This window comes from Giraffa tippelskirchi, chromosome 2 (genome assembly GCF_054371585.1).
Source record: "Giraffa tippelskirchi isolate mGirTip1 chromosome 2, T2T-mGirTip1v1.2.pri, whole genome shotgun sequence".
Classification (NCBI taxonomy): Eukaryota; Metazoa; Chordata; class Mammalia; order Artiodactyla; family Giraffidae; genus Giraffa; species Giraffa tippelskirchi.
This window is the reverse complement of record NC_137276.1, coordinates 126,979,841-127,002,500: the sequence shown is the minus strand read 5'-3', so window position 1 is coordinate 127,002,500 and position 22,660 is coordinate 126,979,841. Positions and strand designations below refer to the sequence as shown.

At 42.5% G+C, this 22,660-nt stretch overlaps 1 long non-coding RNA gene across 1 annotated transcript; it reads right to left on the bottom strand.

Annotated features, from left to right (window-relative positions):
- Positions 1 to 4,299: 4,299 nt before the first annotated feature.
- Positions 4,300 to 18,555, bottom strand: LOC145538499 (uncharacterized). Its single transcript, XR_014076946.1, has 8 exons — positions 18,454 to 18,555; positions 17,910 to 18,010; positions 14,014 to 14,175; positions 7,801 to 8,004; positions 5,993 to 6,538; positions 5,561 to 5,712; positions 4,990 to 5,268; positions 4,300 to 4,790 (listed from the first exon to the last, which is right to left on the bottom strand). It is a non-coding gene; the product is annotated as an uncharacterized LOC145538499 (long non-coding RNA).
- Positions 18,556 to 22,660: the final 4,105 nt, after the last annotated feature.

Sequence of the window (22,660 nt, the reverse complement as noted above, 5' to 3'; positions counted from 1 at the left end):
GAAAAGCTATGGCAAACCTAGACAGTGTATTAAAAAGCAGAGACATCACTTTGCTGACAAAAGTCCACATAGTCAAAGCTATGGTTTTTCCAGAAGTCATGTACCAGTGTGAGAGTGGGACCATAAAGAAGGCTGAGTGCCAAATAATTGATCCTTCTGAACTGTGGTGCTGGAGAAGACTCTTGAGAGTCCCTTGGACTGCAAGGAGATCAAACTAGTCAATCCTAAAAGAAATCAGTCCTGAATATTCATTGGAAGGACTGATGCTGAAACTCCAATACTTTGGCCACCTGATGTGAAGAGTGACTCACTGGAAAAGACCCTGATGCTGGGAAAGATTGAGGGTAGGAGGAGAAGGGGACAACAGAGGATGAGATGGTTGGATGGCATCATCGACTCAATGGGCATGAGTTTGAGCAAACTCCAGGAGATAGTGAAGGACAGGGAAGCCTGGTGTGCTGTAGTCCATGGGGTCACAAAGAACTGGACATGACTGAATGACTGAACAACAACAACAGATCTCCTAGAAAACCTAACCTAGGAGCTGCAAAGCAGCTCCCAAGTGTGTTACTTTGCTTGCAGGGGGTTAAACAAGTTTTGTTTGGTTGGTTTTTTAATCTGTTGGCAACATTTAAAACTAGAAGTTTCCTGTGTAAGACAGAAACCAGAACCTAGATTTCAGCTTCTCTTGGGGAAACAGACACTGAACGGCCAGTGTGGCTATCTGGGATTCCCCATGACCTACTGCTCCTGCCGTGAGCTGTTCACTCTCTCAGGCCAGCCACACCCCTGTCTTCCTGGTATCACTTTCCCAGTACGAGGCCTAGAATTTCAAATAGCAGCTTGTTTTGAAAAATCAGACCTGTAAAGAGATAGCAAGTGCTATAAGGATGCTCAAACAGGGACTGTCTGGTCTCCTACCTTTAGCTGGGTCTCCTCAGACCAGGTGTGGGTGGATGTGGCCGGCGTGGACAGAGTTCCTTTGTTGCAAACGGAGCACAGGATCCTTGTGAGGATTAAGTTAGATGACATATGGAAACACTTGGCAAGAATCCATGCTTGGTAAATGGTAGCTCTGAGCAGGGCATCGGGGCATTGGAAAGATTCTGATGAATAATCTGCAGTTCAGACTCCAGAAGTGATGGCCATAGTCAGGCAGCTGCTGAGCACCTGAGAGGATCAAGCTGAGGAAGAAGGTGCCCTCTGACTCCAGTTTCTGCGAACAAGGATGCAGGCCCCCGGAGTCACGCAAGAAGATCTGGAACCCAAGGTGGAAAAAGACCCTTGGTGTAACACAAGTGCCCTTTGCCTTTGGCGAATCACTCCTGTGTCACCAAGAGTGTTAGAAAGCTCAGGAGACATGAAGGGCCACACCCAGCATTTGTGCTGTGTACCTGCTTCTACTCCAAAGAAACCTTAACCACTGACAGCTGGGTGCCTTTGTCCCAAGCACTCACTTCTCCTGCAAACGCACAAGTGACTTCCTGCAGACAGCCAGTGGCCAGGAGCCTGAACATCCATAGGGCAGCCTGGGCTTCTCCCACATGGGATGGAAGCAGTTCCTATGATCTTGATTCCAAGACTTAGTTATCTTGGAAGCTACCACCAATCCCTAGAAGCCATGCCCAGGAATGATCTCACCACTTTCCCCTCCCTGTCATGGATTCCACCAAAGCCTGTTTTATAGGGAGTTGCCTTTCTTCTATTTCTTCTGAGCTGAAGGGGACCATCCCTGGGTTGAGCAAAAGATGAGTAAGTGATTAGTGTCTGCCATAAAATGATCTCGTAAAGCATTTATGTTGTCCCACAAAAAGGATCTGGTTTTTACAAGTCTGTCGTTTTAGCTCTTTTGTGGCAGGTAGAAGGCTGCCAAAGTCATTGAATAACACCGGGGTAAGGCTTGCTTTAGGAAATGGGTAGCCAAGGATCTGGTGCTTCCCCACACCGTTTCCTTCTCCACCACATGACCTGACAAAAAAGCAACTCTCTGAGTCACACACTGAGTGACCCAGTATTGAGGAAATAATCCATTTGCTATGATAAACTAGGGAGGTCCCTTAGAAAGAAAACTGGGGCTTCTCTCCTGCCTGGAGTGAGACAAATGATGCGGCAACGATCCCCACACTGGGGATGTTGACGTGAATAGGGGTGCATTTTTGATAGGAAAATACAAGGTCATCTCAGTTGAAGCTTTAATCAAGTCAGAGCTTCTGAACTAGGGAGGGTCCCCAGGGAGCCTGGATTCAGGGAATCTGGGCTGGAGCAAGCTTTTTGGTAGCCACAGGCACTCAAGATCCCTGAGGAGACCCATCCCCCGCCCCTACCAAGGAAGGCTGTCTGCATTTCCTAAAATGGCTCCAGTGTGCAAGAAATCCCTGAACAGACACTGTCTGCAGATGGGCTTTGACTGCTAGCTGTTAACAGTCTCAACTCTTCCCACATCTGCTTCCAGGAGATGCATTGGCTCTGCTCCCTTGGCCAGTAGAGATGAGGATACCCCACCCCTATAAATCTTGAGTTTGGTGGCTTCTTACTGCCCTTTAGGCTTGCATTCACACACACACACACACACACACACACACACACACACACGCAAAGATTGTCTCCTTGATCTCTGGGTCATCAACTCTGGGCAGAACCGCTTGGACAATGGTTTCTCCTGCAAAGCTGAAGAACTAACTATACCCCTTCACCAATATTTCCAGTAAAAATATCCTGCCATTTAGGGTAGGCTGATTCGCTGTCTGAAATGTACAGAAATGGTAAGGTCTCACGTGTGCAGTGGGGAACCTGTCTGCTGGTCTGGACAAAACCAAAACTGAGTGCTTCTTGAGGTTTCTTTCCTTCCTAGAACATCATGATTCTGAGATCCTTCTGGATATACACACTCAAAGCGAGTTTTTCTAAAAACAAATGGGATCTCACAGAAAATTAGTAGCGACTGAACCAAGTACAGAATCTTATTTAGTTCTGGCCCCAGGGGGAACTTGATAATTTACATTTTAGGCAAAAACCCTTTTCCCCCTTTAAGTACTGCATAAAATGGCAAGATTCTCAACTGAATAGTAATGTTACCATAGCAAACAAAGGGAAAGCTATGAAAATCTGGAACAGAAACATGTGGCCTGTTAGTCCAAAAAAAGTAAATGCATCAAAAAGAAGGTTGGCCTCATTCTCTGTCCCGAAGCCCCACACAACCCATGCCAGCACCCTCAACGTGACTTCAGGTCTTCTCCCACCAGGCAGGCCCTCTGTCTTTGCTCAGTTCTTCCCAAGCCTTCAGTGCTTTCCCCTCCCACTTTGAGGGCAGAGGTTTCCTTGTCCATATTTACAGCATGAATTCTCCTTTCAGAGGACCTCCAGGTCACGGGGAGTTGGTCTCTTCCTCTCAGTACCCCAGCCCTTCATACGAGGGGCTCTCACCACCACTGGCAGCTTCACTGCTGGCATCAGACCTCTGGAGGGCAGAGACACAATCCTGTCTGCAGGCCCTTACACAGGTAGACACGTTTAATACATTTTAATGACATTTAAGTAAATTGAAGAAGGGTGACCTTTCCTCCAGTCTAAGTTTGTCGGTATATGCCACAGATTACTTGGAATGTCATATAAGAGTTGGGGTGACTTCAGTTTAGTTCAGTTGCTCAGTCGTGTCCAACCTTTGTGACCCCATGGACTGCAGTGCACCAGGCTTCTCTGTCCATCACCAACCCTTAGCAGATACCATCATGATTTCTCAGTCTTGGCACAAGGATCATTTTTTGATGTGAGGGGCTGTCCTGTGCATTGTAGGATGTTTAGAAGCCTCCCTGGCCTCTACCCACTAGATGTCAGTAGCACTCTCCCACCTCTCCAGTTGTGACAACCAAAAATATCTGCAGACACTGTCAGTGTTTCTTGGGGGCAGAAATGGCCCCAATTTAGAACCACTGATGTGGGTGATTCCTAAAGGAGGCTGAGAGGAAGTATCAGACACCTCGCCCGGTGAGGATCCTACCCAGACCTGCTCCCTACTGCTATAACCATCACTGTTATAATACATCAGTAGAAGGCAGCTATTTATAGCTTCTGACCAAATATTTTACTCTGACAGGCTGTCACAGTGCTAGCCAAACACTGGAATCTTCTTAAATGGGGTGGAGAAAGAGAGAACAGGGTAAGGCCCATCCTCTGTGAGATACGGGTATCTTTTTTGGGGAGGTTGTCATTTTGGAGACAGTACAACAGCTACTAAGAGGTACCTGGGTTCATGCCAAGAAGACTGAAAGGCAAAAAATAACAACAAAAGCTGAAATGAAAGACTTTTTTTTTTTTTTTAATCTTAGCAGGTTGTGAGGAACCCTCACTGCTTAATAAATCAACACATACAAACTCAAGGAAGGTGTGCACCTACTTTGGCACGAACTGCAGAGTGCAGAAATGGTCGGGATATTTTCGGTGCACAAAGAGGTAACCCCCACAGGTCATTCCCTGGCCTCCGGGGGCAGGGGCTGTCCATCTGCCAGGAGGCAGCCCACAGGCCAGCGGAGCTTCGATGAAGTGCATCTGCTCAAACATGGCAAATGGTGTTGAAACAAACAACCACCCTGGCTTTTTTGTGAAACTACGACCTTCTGTTGTGTTGAGGAGCTGAGTCTGAGTGAGGACCCAGTGGCCACGAAGGAGCTGTGGGACTGCTTTTCCCTTGCTGAGGCACTGAAGGTTGTGAGGCTGTGACTGAGGCATTATGCATTCATGACTGTACAGGGACTTTCATTCCACATATCTCGAGATGACAGTGGAAACTGGAGCTGTTGTACAAAGTGTTGGCTCACTGCCCTCCCCTCCTCATCACATCATTTACCTGCTGGGGCCAGAGAGGGAGGGGATGGAGGGGGTGGGGGCCTGTGGAGTTGTAGGGGCGGGATGGCTGAGGACATGCCTGAGGTTTGGGGCAGAGCCTCTCAGCACAAGCTGCTGCAACACTGGTAACCACGTGGCCGTTCTCACCTTTGATTTCTGTTGGCTACTTTCAGACTTGGGAAGCCAGCTGGGGCCCTCTGATGAGAAAATCAAAGATTCGTGGCATCAGACAGGTTGTTGATACCATGCGGTACTCTTTGACACCACTAGAGAAACCCTGACATCCTGGCAAGAGATGCAGTTGGACTTAGCAAGGCCCCATTGCATCAGCAGCAATGTGGGAACAAGGGCAAGAACAACACAGGCTACAGCTTCTTCTTTGATACACAGGTGCTGGTGGACAATTTTGCTTTTCCAAGGACAAATCTGCAAAACAGGTATCGAAGTGAACGTGGGATTTGGATGAGGTTGAAGTGGCTACACCCTGGATGTGAGGACCCTCTGACCAGGACTGAGGGGGCCCAGAGGAGGAGGAGGCTGCAGGCACAAGTCAGTTCAGGGGTGACAGTCTGCCCTGGATGGCCCTGCAGACACCTGGCCCGCTCTCAGACCCCCAGCCTTGCCCTCTAGAATGGGTTGAGGGGCTCCCCGGGAGCAGCCTGGGGGAGGGCAGAGCCGGCCAGGACAGACACTCTCTTCCTTGGGAACGGTGACTCACATGTTCCAGGCAGGGAGCGCAGCACGTCTAGACAATTCTTGCTGTGATGCATCCAGGCTGCCTCCTCACAGTTAGCAAAGTCCCTCTGGTTGGACCTCGTGGGACCACACCCAGCACTTAGTTACCCCAAAGCACACTAAGAAGACAAAGCCCTGGAAAATGGGAGGGGGAAAAATGGATATAATTTCATGTTTCAGAAAAAAAGATTGAAGGGTTCATCATGGGAAAAATCAGAATGTTGTTAATGTCCTTACACACTGTATGGTCGGGCAGTTTCTAAGTTGTGTGTGTGCCCGGGCCACTGTAAACCCTCCAATCCCCTCATCCTGCTCTGACCCTGGTCCCTGATGGAAAGCCCACCCACCCCAGCTCAGCAGGGGGACTGGAACAAGCAGCCGCTTCCCCACCCTCAGAGGTGCTGGAAGGGCTTACCAGGGAGGTGTTGGGATCATGCCGCAGCCTTGCTGATGTGAAGATCCTGTAGTTTTTTCTCGAATGTGCTCTTGAAGGCAGAAGTTGACCCTGGCAAAAAATGCAGGGCCCTTCTCCCCTCCTTGTGCCCCAACACCCACTTCCCAAGGGAGCAGTTACAGCCCTGCTCACCAGAGGGAATGTCTTCCTCAGCAGCACAGATTCTCCGGATGAGAACAGCAACAGGAATCTGAGACCAGGGCTACTGCCCTTGGTTCAGAAAGAATGGGGCTGCTGTTTGCTGCCCACCCTCCTGTCCCAGTGGGCACGCTTTATGACACTGTCCCATCCTAGGAACACCTCCCTGACCCCGTGACTTTTCATGTCCCCCGCCCAAGTACAATGAATCTTTGTCACCTTGCTTCTGTCCCTGAGACTTACCCGCCCTCTTTTTGTCCTGTCACTGCCTGGCTGAATGATGAGGTATCTGAGCGGGGAGGGATCTGGTCTTTTCTTCGTGTTCCCAAGTACAAGATGCTCCTTCAGGGCTGATGACCTTGTTCATCCCTGGGATGAGGAGTAACTCTCGTCAGCTGGCAGGGAAAGGCAAGGCTGGGAGATCTTGTCCTTGGGGGAGAGCTCTTGGGGAATGCCAGCCTCCTAAAGTTACTCCATGTCCTGATCCATGTTCACTATCCCCCCAACAAAGCCAGGCCATGATATCTTTTGACTCCTCTCTTCTGCATTGGCTCACCAGACGGAGGAAGGGACTTCAACCAAGCAGAAGGCGGCATGTGGGGCCTGGCCTTGGCCCCCTGTCAAGACTCCTTCCAGTCCAGTTGCTCCCTGGTTGCTTTTTTTTTTCATTTATTTATTTTTAATTGAAGGATAATCACAATATCGTGTTAGTTTCCAGCCATACATCAACATGGATCAGCCATAGGTATACATTTGTCCCCTCTCTCTTGAGCCTCCCTCCCACCTCTCACCCCTCCCTGTTGCTCTTTAATTAAAGCCCAGTGTTCCAGATGAAGAAGAGGTGGGGAGTCAAAGAGGTTAAAACTCAGTTCAAGTTGAATCAGGATTTATGTTAATTGGTTGTTTGCACTGACTTCCAGCACAGTGCCTCATATGTTGTGGCTCATATTTAGCATTTCTCACTCATCTCTCATCAAAACCTGATGGTCCCTGAGCATCTTTTCATTTCCACAGACTCCTGCTTTGGCGGGGTGTGGCAGGATGGGGAGACTGAGCTCAGAGATTCATGGTGGTAATGCATTAGCGTACTTCCCCTGCCGGGTAACATGGTACGGTGGATAGTGTTTGGTTTGGGCTGGCTGTGCCCTGATTCACCAGTGGGAATCACTTCTCCCACCTACAGGAAGCTGTTAGTCAAGGTGCCTGCTTGTTCTGAGCCTAAGTTCAGATATTCAGATCTTTGGAGGTCAGTCAGATCTGCCTTCCCTGGAACCCAAAATTGGAGCAAAGTCATTAAAAGATGAATCCAATTCGAGCTCTTTCCTTATCCACAGCAGTGGACCGAGGAGACACTGCTGAGGGGATCCTAGATCTTAGACCCTTGACTCTGTGCTGCTTCCTGCCCATGAAGCACCTCAGTTCCTGTCTATTTTGTCCTGGTTTCCTTGCCATTGGGAAATTAGCTGTTTTTTTTCCCCCCAGTAAATTCCCTTTTGGCATAGATTCTGTTGCTTACCACCCAAGGAGCCCTAATTCACACCCCAATAAACCTGGGTTTCTGAGCACCCCTTAGGTAACACTTGGTTTCAGAATGTTGCCCCAAAGCCAAAGTCAGGGAAGTCTTTATTTACCTTGACTCTGCAGTAGTCATCTCCCAGTGTCCATCTCTTTGGCTGCCAAGCCCATGCTGGTGTTAGTTGACTATGGTTTCTGACTCCCCATTTGGTTTCTTTCAGTATTCTTCTGTTTGAGTCAGACCGGACCAGATCTCTCCTCACTGTACCTGGGGAACAGACTCGCTTCCCATGTGTTCTGTTGCTTGATGCAAACACCCGCTGGGGAAATGCAAATGGGTACAGTATTTTTGTAAAGCAAATTGCACGACCATAAGCAAGGGCTTTTAAAACATTCTTTCTTTCTGAACTAGTAAGTCAACTAATTGAGGCCTTTATCCTAAGAAAGTTGTCAGAGAAGCAGAAAGATGAGTAAGAATATTTATTACATTATTATTTTGTAGTAGCCAACACTTGAAGATAACTTCGATGTCTAGCAGCAGGGAAATAAAAAACGGTCTGTTCGTGTGATGATATGTGGCACACCCATTCAAAATCACAGTTTTGTGCAATATTTAATATTATGAGGAAAATTCTAACACTATCTTGTGTACCAGGTGTAAAAAACAAAAAAAAAACCAGGACACAAAACTGTGTGTACAGAGTAATCTCAATTTGTCTTATTCAAATTGGGAAGGATTACACCAACATATTAGTAGTGATTATCCCTTTGTGGTTTAGTAGGAAACCCTCTGAGGTGAGAACTATGTTTTATTTAAAGTTATAGCTCTAATTCCTAGCTCAGGTCCAGTCATATAACTTGCCTAGAGAAGTAATGAGAAATTTTCTTTCTATTTTTCTATGATTTTTATTTCTTGTAAATAATGAATGTGCATTTCATGTAAAATCAGAAAAAAATTTTGTAGACAATAGTGTATCAGTGCATGAAGTTTGAAAGTGAAAGTGTTAGTCACTCAGTCATGTCAGACTCTTTGCGACCCCATGGACGGTAGCCCACCCGGCTCCTCTGTTCATGAGATTATCCAGGCAAGAATACTGGAGTGGTTTGTCATTTCCTTCTCCAGGGGATCTTCCTGACCCAGGGATGGAATCCAGGTCTTCTGCAGCGCAGGCAGATTCTTTACCTTGAGCTACCAGAGAAGCTCTGAAATCTTATTCATGCTTCAGGGTCCATGTGGCTGTTTTGAAACATGGTGACAAATATTTGATTGCTCCTTCTTTAGAGAGGTGGAGGTCTGTATTCTTTCTCTTTAAATAGGACGGCTTCAACCAATGATATAGTGGCAATGATGCTCTGTAACTTCTGAGGCTAGGTCATAAAAAGTCATCCAGTTTCTGCCTCATTCACTAAGGGTATTTGATTTATTGACACCCTGAAAGCACAGTGTAAGGGCTCAACTACCCTGAGCCTGCTATGTTGGAGAGGACATCTAGGGGCATGCTGGCCAGCATTCCAGCTAAGTCTGTCCTTCATCCCAGTGCCAGGCACGTGAGTGAAGAGCCACCTTGGAAGTGAAGCTTCTGGCCCGCCCCCGTCACCTGAGTCACTCTGAGCCAACAGGATCCAGATACTATAGAGCAGAGACAGGCTGTCCACATTGTGTCTCATCCAAACTCCTGATCCACGGACTCCTTGAGCATGAGGAGATGGTGAGTATCTTATGCCACTAGGTTAAGTGGTTAGAGCACAGCAGATACCAAAATAGTTCTCCTCAGACTCCATCTTTGTGAAGTCTTTATGATCCTTTCTGTCCTTTGCATAATCCCAAGTCCTAAATTAAAAGTAGCCATTCTTGTCTCCCAAAGCCCTTCTCTATACCTGTGTTAGAGGACTGACTCATCTTGCCTTCTCCAGATGATGACTTCCTTAGGGGAAGCAACTCTGTGAGTCACTTTTGCATCCTCAGAGCACAGTGTCCAGCACATGGGATCTAGTTGATGGTCCTTCCATTCCTTCTTCTATTAGTACAATGCACAAGGGAGATGGGAATTCACAGAGAAGCCAGATTTGGTGTGTGTGTGTCTGGCTGTTATTGAGTTCTGGCTGTCTCCACGCTTCTTGGCTGCAACCTAGCAAGACAATGGGATGGCATTACACCTGTACACCCTCTCAAATCTTAGTCTGCTCAGGCTGCCATAACAAATGGGTGGCTTCAACCAGAGAAACTTACCTTCTCACAGTTCTGGAGGCTGAAATCCAAGGTCAAGGTGTTGGCAGGTTTGGCTTCTCCTGAGGCCTCCCTCCTTGGCTTACAGATGGCAAGTCTTCTCATGTGTCCTTGTGTGGTCTTTCCCCTGTGCATGCACATTCCTGGTGTCTCTGCCTTTTTTTTTTTTTTTAATGTTGTATTTATTTATTTTGGCTATGTCAAGTCTCAGTTTCGGCAGGCAGCCTCTTTGTTGCCGTGCATGGTCTTCCCTCTAGTTGTACATGGACTTAGTTGGCCCACTGCATGTGGGCTCTTAATTTCCCAAACAGGTTTGAACCTGTGTGCCCTGAATTGGAAAGTGGATTCTTAGCCACTGGACCATCAGGGAAGTCCTCATCTTTTCTTTTCTTAAATTATTTTTTAATTGGAGGATAATCACTTCCTTGCCTTTTCTTATAAGAATACAGTCTTATTGAATTAGGATCCCACCCTAATGACCCCACTTATCTTTACCTCTTTAGAGACCCTATCTCCACATCCTGTCATAATAGAAATTGGGGCTTCTACACAGGAATTTAGGGGTGGAGGGAACACAGTTCAGCCCATAACATAGTAAGTTATTGTTTATACTCCCTGTAGTTGTAGGTGTCAGTGAAAAGAAGGAATGAACTCACTGATCCACATTCTACCCACATACTTTCCTGGCGGTTAGTTCAGGCTTATGCTGTTCTTGCTCCCCTATCCCTTTAAATGATAGCCCGCTTAGGCGATAGACATCTGTGACAACATGCCCTTCTCCACAACCAATGGAAAGATCTAATTTCATGTAGCTTTTGTTTGTTTGCTTGTTTTCCATTTGGTGCCCAAGGAAACATCAAAACAAATCTTCAGTACCAGACACAAGACAGGGCTGACTGCAAAGCGATGAACAACATGTCACTGTGTACAAGCGGGCCCTCTTCTCTTGCAACCTCGTCAGTTTACGGTAGCCAAATAAAGAACATTCAAAAAGGGGCTTTGGTGGGAAGCTGAGGATGATTTAAGGACATGAAGGAATGCCAGGAGCTAGGGTGACTAGCAGGTAGTCTTCAGAACTTTTCTTTGCAAAGTAATTCCTAGTAGTGTCTTTTTTCGTCAATCTGTTTTTATTGTTTTATATCATATTCCAAAAATGAGAGAGAGAGAGAAAACTATCTTCTACTGAAATGAATTGGACTTGGGACTGTTTTATGCCCGTATGTGGGAGCTATAGGTGCTGAGTAAGGCATGGAGCAAATATTCAAGGTCAGACACTTGCCCTTTGGAATTCAAATTAAAGTGTACCTACCTTGCATTTTTCACCCCTTGTTTTCAACTGGTCTGTCATACTACCTCTGTCAACCAACTAGTACTACTGTCAACCATGCCTCTCCCCACCCCTCCTCTCACCTTACTTTTCACCACTTAAGAAATGAGAAAACGTTTCTCATTCTGATTCATGCTATCGCTAACGCATGCACCACAAGAATCAATCAGCTTTCATTTTCACATAACGTAGCGTGTTTACACAATTACCAACCACCCTGACTGCATGCTGCTGTAATATTACAACACTCTTTATGTGAAAATCATTTCTGAAATACATTTTTATCTGCCAGTTGAAACTGGTAAGAATTTTGTTCTAATCTGTAAGAAGGCTTTATCCCTGCTCAACACTATAAAGCCCTCAAGATTTTATCTTTTTTGAATTATCTAAAGGTAGGAAAAGATTCAATTTGCTAAGAGTCCTTGTTTTTGACACAAAGACAAATATCTGCTCCTGAGCTATACTTCACAAAGCAATGATTCATTTTAAAAACCTCTCGGGATCAAGAAATCTCTAGATAGAGAAAATGAACCCAAGTCTTTCTCTCTTCATTAATTTTAGTATGTTCTCTCTCTGCTGCTTCACTTTAGAAAGGAGGTATAATTACTATCTTTATGAGTCAGACTCATAGCCCAGCACCTGTTAGAAAATTAAAAAATATTTTCTCCACATTACATTACAAAGCGAAGCCATTGTTTTCATGCAGTTGCTGGTGTTCACTCATTTGCCAAAATGACTGTATTGAAGGCTTTTAAAGCCATAGTGATAATGAAAAACAATGACTGGAGACGTTCCCAAATGCCAATACATAAAGATAGTAACATGAACTTGATAAACTCTGATTTTAATTCTTTTAAAACTGCTCGTAGTTTAATAAAGGTGAGTCAGTTTCTCCCAGGCACGATGAAGCAGCAGATTCAGACAGTTTAGAGTTGTCTTCTTAAACTAAACCCCAGGTAGTTACTTAGGTATGAGGTATAGAGCTCAGTCAATGCCAGTTACAGAAGGAGAGTCAATATGTGTGAATACATTATTGAGATAAGAGATTAAGGGATAATTCTAAGTAAGAAAAACTGATGTCACAACATAAAAATTATCCAGCTCAGGAAAGAGCAGAGTATGATTTAAAAAAAATCTTTACACAGTCCATTTCTTGCCTAACTGCCCTATAAAGAGAGAAAGGTCAAAGTATTCCTTATTCTTCTGATAACAAATGCAGTGTTTGATCTCAATGCCTAACGAGACCAATTAGACGCCACCTCTTTCAACTCTTTAATGTTTTCATGACTTCAAAGGGTGTTTGTGTACAAGACTAACTTGAAATTGACTTTGAATGAGAAATACATGCGACACAGTCACAGATTGTTTAGGGGCATGCAGGAGAGCTCTGCTAACACTTGCAACCAGCCCAAAATACACACAGCATTTGCAGGCCTTCTCCATGTGTGCCATGGGGCAAAAGGAAGTGAGATGGTGCTTGCCCATGGCCAATGGTAATACAAAGTGAAACAGAGTTTGGCAATGCGTAAAAAGTGAGGGATGCTGAATCAACTTTTCATTATTTTAATCTAGGCTTTTTTGATTAAAAGTAATTTTTTATGTTCTTCTTTTCCTGAAGCCATGAATCTATACTGAATGAATTAGTGGGGAACTGATTCAACAGGCAATATGTGACGTATGATCTTCATTTCTTAAATTTCTTTGATCCATTTCTTTGTAAATAATTATGAGTTAAACAGTTTATTAATGACATAGTCACTGGAGCTCCTGGGGGATCATTCAAAATGTGTTGGAGAATTGTTTACAAGTGATTTGAAACCAGGTAACCAATGCTTTAGGGTCAAACACTGAGCTGTTATCTCCAGAAAAGCAGGGTTTTCATCTTCTCTAAAAGTTTTTATAGTATTTGATGCAAGAAATTAACAATCTGGTACAGATGCTTTTAATTTATCACCTCAGCATAATGATCGACACAATAAAATTTAATGTATGTTGAATGAACAAATGAATGAAGAGAAAATAATACAAAGTTTAAGAGTATGGATAATTTTCCTTAAAAATCAGCATTTCTTTCCAGGATAATTTTAAAGAGCAATGTTTGTTCTAATATCCTACAGACTGAGAATAACCAAAAAATCAAAAATAAATAAAATATATTCTGGGGTTTTTCCATACAGAAAGACATATTCTACATCATTAAGCACTGTATGGATTTGCTTTTCCCAGAAGCAGGTGACTAGAGGAAATTTCTAGCTTTGAATTCTTATATTACAAAAAAAGAGAATGGTGGTCATTGGAATAATGTAAGTAAGGCCACTTATGTTTCTGTCCTTTGGTTTCCAGACCTCTGTACTCTTCTGACACAGTGCTTTATAGAAGCCTTCAGTTCAGCACAGATGCTGCATCATGGATGATGTCTCCCCATCTCCACAGAGTATTTATTGCCTTTAGTTTGCTAAACTAGATATGCTAAAAGATTTACCCAATGAAAACAACCAGAATGCTAGAAAAAATAACAAAGGAAGTACTTTTTAAAGGCATCAACAAGATGGCACAGAAGTAAGGAATCTGAAGAAATAAAAAAGCAAGACAGAAGTAGTGACTTTGGGAGTAGAGAACCAAAATGAGTTCTTTCAGTGCTTCTGTCAAAACCTAGAAGGAAACCGTGAGCATTTTGGAAAATGTTTGATAGGAGACATCGGGAGATAAAGCCTCAGGCCCACACAAAATTGGAAGTCTTATAGGAGATAAAGCTGGAATCTCAGAGAGTTTTACCTTCAATTTGAAGGGTGAGTGAAAAAAAAAAACGGGCTATGCAGGAGACAGTCACACATCTGATTTGATCTTTATGCTGGAGGAAAGTAGGAGGAAGTCTCACTTGAGAATCTGTACCTGCAACCTGGCCCTCATGTGATTTCTTGTTTGAATTTATATCACCTGTAATTGAAAAATTGAAAGAAGAGAATTTTAATGAAAGTGCTCCAAGAAGGTTTGTGTAACCAACTGGGAAGAGCAAAGCAAATCTTTTATGAAAGAACACAGTCTCAACCCAGGTCTCAAAGAAGCCTTAGAGATAAAGTTCCAAGGAACATAAGCTCACATAAAAACATACTTAGGCATGATCTGCCCTTCCCTCCACCACACATGCACACAAAAATAAAGCACCATGAGTGAGAATCAGCAGAAACAACAGACAGAAACATCAGATCTATAAAGATGATGAGATACAATATAAAATAATCATGTTTGGCATGTTTAAGGAAATGAAAAGTTTGTGGAAAAGGAATAAGAGAATTTTTAAGACAAATCTAGCAGATTGAAGAAAAATTGAATGAAGCTTTTAGAAATGAAAAAGTGCTTTACGCAAAAGATTATGAGGACAAATGGAGGAAGGTCTGAGATGCAAGGAGAAATGGTGAGCAAAGAAATTGACAAACATTGATCACACAAAACAATAATAGTAATATCTAATTTGTGAGGTTAAACAAACAAGATAGAATTCAAATATGGTCAAAATATAATATAAATTGGAATGGGGTGAAAATTGTAGTTATAATATTCTAAGGTACTTTGTATTGTTTGGGTGAAGCATCAAGAGACTATGTAAGCATGTTAACGTGTGTGTATGTTAGTTGCTCAGTTGTGTCCAACTCTTTGGGACCACGTGGACTGTAGCCCATCAGGCTCTTCTGTCCATGGAATTCTCCAGGCAAGAATACTGAAGTGGGTTGCCATTCCCTTCTCCAGGGGCTCTTCCCAACCCAGGGATCAAACCTGCATCTCCTGCATTGCAGGCAGGTTCTTTGGGTAATTTCTAAAAATAGTTGTAGAGAGAATTATTTCCAAATGAGCAGTAGGACGTGGCAGTGGGAATAAGAAAAAGAAGAAAAGAAAAAAGAAATTCGGTTCAGAATATAGCCACAAAGGGGGAAAAAAAAGAGAGAGGATGGAAAGCACATAATAAGACAGTAGAAATACATCAAAGGAAGAAGAGCAAAGACAAAGCCTGAAGATCCTTTGCCCCAAAACAGAACAATGCGAGCTCATATACCCTCTAAAATATTCATACTCTCTATGATTTCATTCTGTTAACAATGAAAAGAAAGCATAAATGACTTTTGAGAACAAAGACTTTATTTCAAGTACGTAGTGGTTCAGCGTATCAGAGACCATTCAGCTTATGGCCAGTGTTTTCCATCTCAGGGCTTTTAATGGGGTATCGGAAGGGGCTGAGAGGGCTTCCCTAATAGCTCAGTTGATAAAGAATCCACCTGCAATGAGGGAGACCTGGGTTCGATTCCTGGGTTGGGAAGATCCCCTGAAGAAGGGAAAGGCTACCCACTCCAGTATTATGGCCTGGAGAATTCCATGGACTGTATAGTCCATGGAGTCACAAAGAGTCAGACATGACTGAGCGACTTTCACTTGGAAGGGGCTGCACCAAGACCTCCTGTTTTATGTTAACATTATTTACAGTTAAAAGAAACTTTAACTTTTGAAGATCTGTCTCTCTCAAAAATGGACTTCTGTAGACAATTTTTAGGAGCACTTTTATGATTACTAAATTTAGAATGTGTTTTTATCCTTATAAATTTTGGCCTTTGAGTTTATCTGGAGAGCTTTATCTTATGAACAGCTGTATCATTTGTTATTTCCCTCTCCTTTTGTACCAGTCTTAACATACTTTTTCTATTTTGTCTGTATTTAAGAAGAAACTGCTTTTTTAAGTCTTCAGCTAAGGCTCCATATTCTGGAAATAAATCAAAAAGCACAGGACCTAAAGACTTAATATAGAAAATGACACAGTTTTAAAAAAAGAGTGTGAGGCCTATAATATTCTGCTTCTGTAGGGTGCTAGATCATTTCCTAGAGAGGCCTCATTGGATTGTATAGTAGATCTTTTCTGTAGGTCTGTTTGGTTATCTCTTATATGCTACTTTCTTTCCATTGTTCTGTAATGCTTTTTTTTCATAGCTTCTAAACTGTTTCTTCCTTCCTTCTTTCCTCCCTTCTTGATTTCTCATTCTCAGATGAAGCTAGATCTTTATTTCAATGAACAGTATATAGGGCTGTCTCTCAAATTTGCCCTGGGGTGAGGGTCATATCCCTTATTAGAGACACAACTGGGGAGAAGGGTGAGGTGATACTCCTGGTACCTGGTCCAGCATTCAGCTTACAGGGCATATTCCCCAGTCCAGGCTTTGCCACTTCCTAGCTGTGTGACTTTGGGTGAGTTGCTTAACCTCTCTATGCCTCAGTTTTATCACCTGTAGGAAGAAGCTAGTAAATACATCAACCTCATTGGGTTCCTGGGAGGATTGAATGAAATACTTTTAAAACTCTTAGTACTGTGCATTGCTCCTCATAAACAATAAATACCAGCCATTACCATTTTCTTCATTATTGCTGCTGCTACTGCTGCTACTACTGATTTGTTGCTGTTACTGCTGCGACTACTACTCCTTCAAGTACCATTGGGTACATTTCACTACTCGGCTGCTCAGTCTGTTATGCTGACCCACTGCTGTTTGAGAGAATCCCACTTCCCAGGGTACAGTGCATCTCTACCCATCTCTCCCTCCCTACTGCCACTTACACAAGTTTCCTCTTTTAGGAATGGCCATCTCGGAGTGTTTCCAGCAAGGCGGCCCAGGGACCTTGAGCGGCAGCACCCATGTGGCACAGCAGTGGGGGGCCAGGCTCTTGTTGTGACCTGGCTGACTGTGTGCCGTGCATATGCGACCTTTCCTTTTCCATCACAGGGTTTTTAATGGGCTATTGGAAGGGGCTACACCATGGCCCGTTAGTCAGATGCCATGCCATTTTACACTGGAAGTCTGCTTTTTGCTTTTAAACCAGGGACATAAAGTGAGGGCATAAGCCTGATGCCTGTGGAGACCTCCACTTTCACTGGTCAAGGAGGACTCCATGCCTTTTAAAATCACGGTCTTTTGGTAATGAACAAAAACCCAGTCAAACCTGAGTTGACTAAAGGAGTAGAATAGTCTCATTTCTACACACATTTCAGTAAGTTAGAAGATCTGAGGTAAATTATCCCCTCAGGAGTACTACAACTAAATCCAAAGGCAGCCAAGGGAAACTGCTGAGACAATATTCTTATCATATTTCCGAAAAGTTCAGAATCTTTATGAGAAGAGCTGTATTGAAACTCATGGTAATACATTTAGACTAAGGTTTGTATTAAACTTTTAATGACTGAATTTTAATACTGTGCTGTACATGTGTGCTCAGTCATGTCCAACTCTTTGTGACCCCACAGACTGTAGCCCACCAGGGTCCTCTGTCCATGTGATTCTCCAGGCGAATACTGGAGTGGGTTGCCATTTCCTTCTCCAGGGACTCTTCCCAACCCAGAGATTGAACCTGCGTCTCATGCATTGGCAGGCGGATTCTTTACCCCCTGAGCCACCTGGGAAGCTTTCTATGAACACACAATTTGAATACAAAATTGAATACAAAAATGTGTATTCAATATTGTATGAATATACAATTTCTTCACTAAAAGTTTAGCTGCTTTTACACTAAGGAAGGTCAGAAGAGGCACAAACAACAAAAATAAATAGACAGTTCATAAAGATGTTATAGGTTGAAATACAGTCAAGATCACACGCTCAGTCAGATCACACCCTCAGACCCAGCCAGATGCTCACCCTTCCTGGAATCCTTCCAACAGATGTCCTGATCCTGGAGGGGTGGGGATGGTTGCAGAAACTCTGGGGATCTGGGGGCCACTGATAATTAAAGAGTGCACCTATGAAGTTCGTATTAGAAACATTTGGGATATCAGTAACTAAAGTAGAAACAGCAATATAGATTCTATCTACATGTGCTGCTGAAATGCATCATTACCAACTTAAAGCATCAAATTACAGATGGTTTGACAAACATTTTCAAGGGCCCTTAATACATAAACAAAACAAACTCTCATATTGGTTGTATGACTATATTTGAGTCATAAATAATTAAATCACAACATGGAAAAATATCTCTTTCCATCTTTCTCTACCAACATACTATGTCTAGGGCACAAATGGTAGAAAAAAAAAAAACAAGTATAATCTCTTTCCCCCAAGTTATTATAATGTAGATATCAAGAATTTGGTGACAGTGATATGTATTGGCTCAGCGTTCCAACCATGTAGTTACAAAGAATTTAAGCCCTCCCTGACCCCGAACTTGATCTTTCTGGCTCACATTTCTCTTCACTGCTTCTCCTACTGCTGCCAGCTGGATTTTGAGGAACTTTCTTCTTGGTGATTGCACGTCTGCCTTATACTGGTCGGTTCTAGGGTCTCTCTGGTTAAGAGTATATTGAGAAAAGAAAAAAAAGAGTATATTAAGAGTCCACGGGGACATGGTCACAGAGAACCATCAGTCCCCCAGTGATGCTGCACTCAGAAATTTCCTCTTCTGTGATCTCGGCTCACAACCAGAAGAGGCAGGAAGTGGCTGTCAGGTCTTCTTCTTGACATTCTGCACTCATGGCGGAAGGGGAACACAGACTCTTATCTTGGATCTGAGGTCTGAGAGTCCAACCTTCTGACCAGAGGTACTCTACTCAGTTCTGCCCAGAAGTTCTAATGCTTCGATGCAAACAAGATTCTGGTTGACTTGACTTGCTAAGTTAGAACAGTGGCCTGTAACATGAGGCATGTGTACCCCAGGGATACCTGAAGGAACTGATGATCTTAAGTTCATAGACATTCCTATGTTTCCCTGACTTCCTTTGAAATAAAGTGTCATGTTAGGAACAATATTTTAGTCCTTGCTGGGGTTTTCTGAGTTCACATACAAGGTAGACTGCAGCAATGGGAGACAGACAATTTTGGACTAATGAGTCTCTTTTTTTATGTCTTGGTTTCATCAAAGTATGCCTTTGGAGGATAGTTCCAGGAAAGTAAGCAAAATTAACATTAGTAAGAAAGGCTGAGTGTTAAAAATGCCCCTTCCTGCAATGTATTTAAATATAAGTAGCCTTTTCAGGTCTTCTTGATATTTGTTTCCAGGATACATCCTTAGCTGGAAAGAAAAGAGACTTTAAATAGCAATGCTGTATAGGTTAGCATAGCATCACTAATTATTTTAAATGTAGTTAGAATGTTTTCTTAGACTATCAAAGTTTTTGAGATATGCTAGATAAAATTTCTATGAAATCTTTCCAGTTGGCCATTATTATTTAATGGAGTAGTTAAAGCAATTTTTTATTAGATACTGTTTGAAATGTTTATTATAATACAGTAAAATCCTCATCTTATTTCACCATAAAATGCTTAATATTTTCTTCCCCCTACTAATAAAAAGTTGGCTTAAATCTCAACATTCAGAAAACTAAGATCACGGCATCTGGTCCCATCACTTCATGGCAAATAGATGGGGAAACAGTGGAAACAGTGGCTGACTTTATTATGGGGGGCTCCAAAATCACTGCAGATGGTGACTGCAGCCATGAAATTAAAAGATGCTTACTCCTTGGAAGGAAAGTTATGACCAACCTAGACAACTTATTAAAAAGCAGAGACATTACTTTGCCAACAAAGGTCTGTCTAGTCAAGGCTATGGTTTTTCCAGTAGTCATGTATGGATGTGAGAGTTGGACTATAAAGAAAGTTGAGTGCCAAAGAATTGATGCTTTTGAACTGTGGTGTTGGAGAAAACTCTTGAGAGTCCCTTGGACTCACCGACTCGATGGACATGGGTTTGGGTGGACTCCGGGAGTTGGTGACGGACAGGGAGGCCTGGTGTGCTGTGATTCATGGGGTCACAAAGAGTCGGACACAACTGAGCAACTGAAGTTAACTAAACTGAACTAATGTAAATAAGATCCTGTGTGTGTGTGTGCTCGGTCACTTCAGTTGTGTCTGACTCTGTGACACTATGGACTATAGCCCACCAGACCCCTCTGTCCGTGGGATTTTCCAGGCAGGAATACTGGAGTGGGTTGCCATTCCCTTCTCTCCAAGGGATCTTCCCAACCCAGGGGTTGAACCTGCGTCTCCTGTGTCTCCTGCATTGCACATGGATTCTTTACTGCTGAGCCACTGGGGAAGGCCCAAGTAAGATCCTATGTATAGACTAATTATGTTTGACTGCATCTACCTGCTTTTTCATTACGTGTAAAGGGAAACATTAGGTGTTGATTCTTCTTATCGAGAAATGCATTGTCAACAAAACTTAACTTTGATGCTCAATAATTATTTATCAAAATTTAGTATATATTTATGTTTTTTAACAGTAGCATATTAATAATAACTGTAGGAATGCCCTAGTGGTCTAGTAGTTAAGAGTTCACCTTTCAGGGCCTGGGGTGCACGTTCAGTCCCTGGTTGGGGAGCTAAGATCCCACATACTGTAAGGCCAAAAAACCAAAACATAAAGCAGAAAAAATACTGCAACAAATTCAATAAAGAATTTAAAAATCTTCAACATTAAAAAAATATAACTGTAGTAACAACTCAATCCAGCAGAACTTTGGAAAGTTACTTATGTTTTTTGTAGTAATTTAACAGGCCAGGACACGACTTGGTGACTGAACAAAAACAATAGAATAGGAGAGCAATAAAAGGTTACAATTATAAAAATAAAGTAACAGTTTTATTTTTAAATGTCTATATTTATAATTTACTGGTTTTCATTACAATGTCCTTTGCAACTACTTAAATTTATAATGAATTGTTTTAGATGTCAACCTAAAAACATGCAAGAAGTACATAGTCTAAAAAAATTCTTTTTCAGGGTACACTGGCAAAAATATTGACTAACAATTCTGGAAAGAATATGCATTAAGTCCTTACCTAATCACTTCTATTGAATAAGGTAGTGGATTCTTTCCCCCTAACTTCATCTCCTCTCACTAACCTCAGTTCTATACTGAGTACCATGTGCCCCTTGGAAGAACAAAAGGATTCTAATTTTGAGATCCCATGAGATCCCAGCTTAAACTTCAACCATTGGAAAGTCTAGTAATAGAGAATCCAGTCCATGGGGTTGAAAAGAGTCAGACACAACTGAGTGACTAAGCAACAATAGAGAATGGAAAGCTGGCTGCCCTGGGTTTTAGAAATTCCGTTTTAAATAAAAAAGTAGGGCTTCCTAGTGGTCTAGTGGTTAAGAATCTGCCTGCCAATCCAGAAACATGGGTTCAGTCCCTTTTCTGGGAAGATCCCACTGCCACGAGGCAACTAAGCCCGAGAGCCACACTACTAAGTCCACATGCTACAACCACTGAAGCCCAAGCACCCAGAGCTCACGCTCTGCAACAAGAGAAGCCTGCACACCACAACTAGAGTAGCCCTCATTTGCCGCCAATTAGAAAGCCCCAGTGGAGCAACGAAGACCCAACGCAGACAAAAATAGATAAATAAATTATAATTAAATCTTGGCAGTAAACTTTACTCCCTAGAAATTTAAGGTTTCAGATAGAAAATTACAACTGTAGAATTTATTCACTTTAAGAAGGCAGAAGTGTCTGTTTAATGTGTTAGACCACATCAAGCTCACTTTGGGGAGAAAGGTGGATTTATTTTTCCATGATGCCCAAAGTCAGATGTTCATATTTTTTCAGAAAACAAAAATATTTCCAGTGTTAAGTCATATGAAAACCTCTCCTTAAAAATGCTTCAATGCTCTAAATTATATGTCTAATTCTTGGGTTTGAACTATTATTATTTATAAGAGTTAATATTAATAACAAATAACCATACAAGTTAAACATCAGCAATAAGTATGTTAATAAAAAGTATTCAAAATGTTTTACTGGCAAATGAAGTCAATTCCTTTCACTATTTTCTGAATTCAAAAAGGTTAAAGAATGTGGCTACCCTGCTGTATAATGAGATGAGTTGACAATGCTCACAAGCAAGTGAACATAGGGCCTTATTGTATTAAATACAGATTTATACCTTGAGAATCTGAATCAAATTCTCATTCAGTTGCTATTAGTTCTACCTTTAAAATAAATGGATCTAGATATAATACTGCAAATTACTGTTTTATATTTAAGTGATTGGAACTACTTTTGGGGGAATAATGATATTCTAACATTAATTAATTAACATTAAGTTCCTTCATAAGTCTAAGAAGTTATCTAAGTATTCTATTTCAGAAGCCTCAAAAGACAAACACCATTGTCAAATTTTCTTCTGGGAATCATATATACAAATATATATTATTATGAGATTAAAATGTAAGGTTATTCAATGACTTGCCAATGATCAAAATATTTCTATTGGATTGTTAAAAATAACAAATTCCTAGTTCTTTGCAGGCTCAGAAATTTGGGTGATGACATCCAGTTCCAGTTCAGTTGCTCAGTCATGTCCGACTCTTTGCGACCCCATGAATCACAGCACGCCAGGCCTCCCTGTCCATCACCAACTCGCAGAGTCTACCCAAACCCATGTCC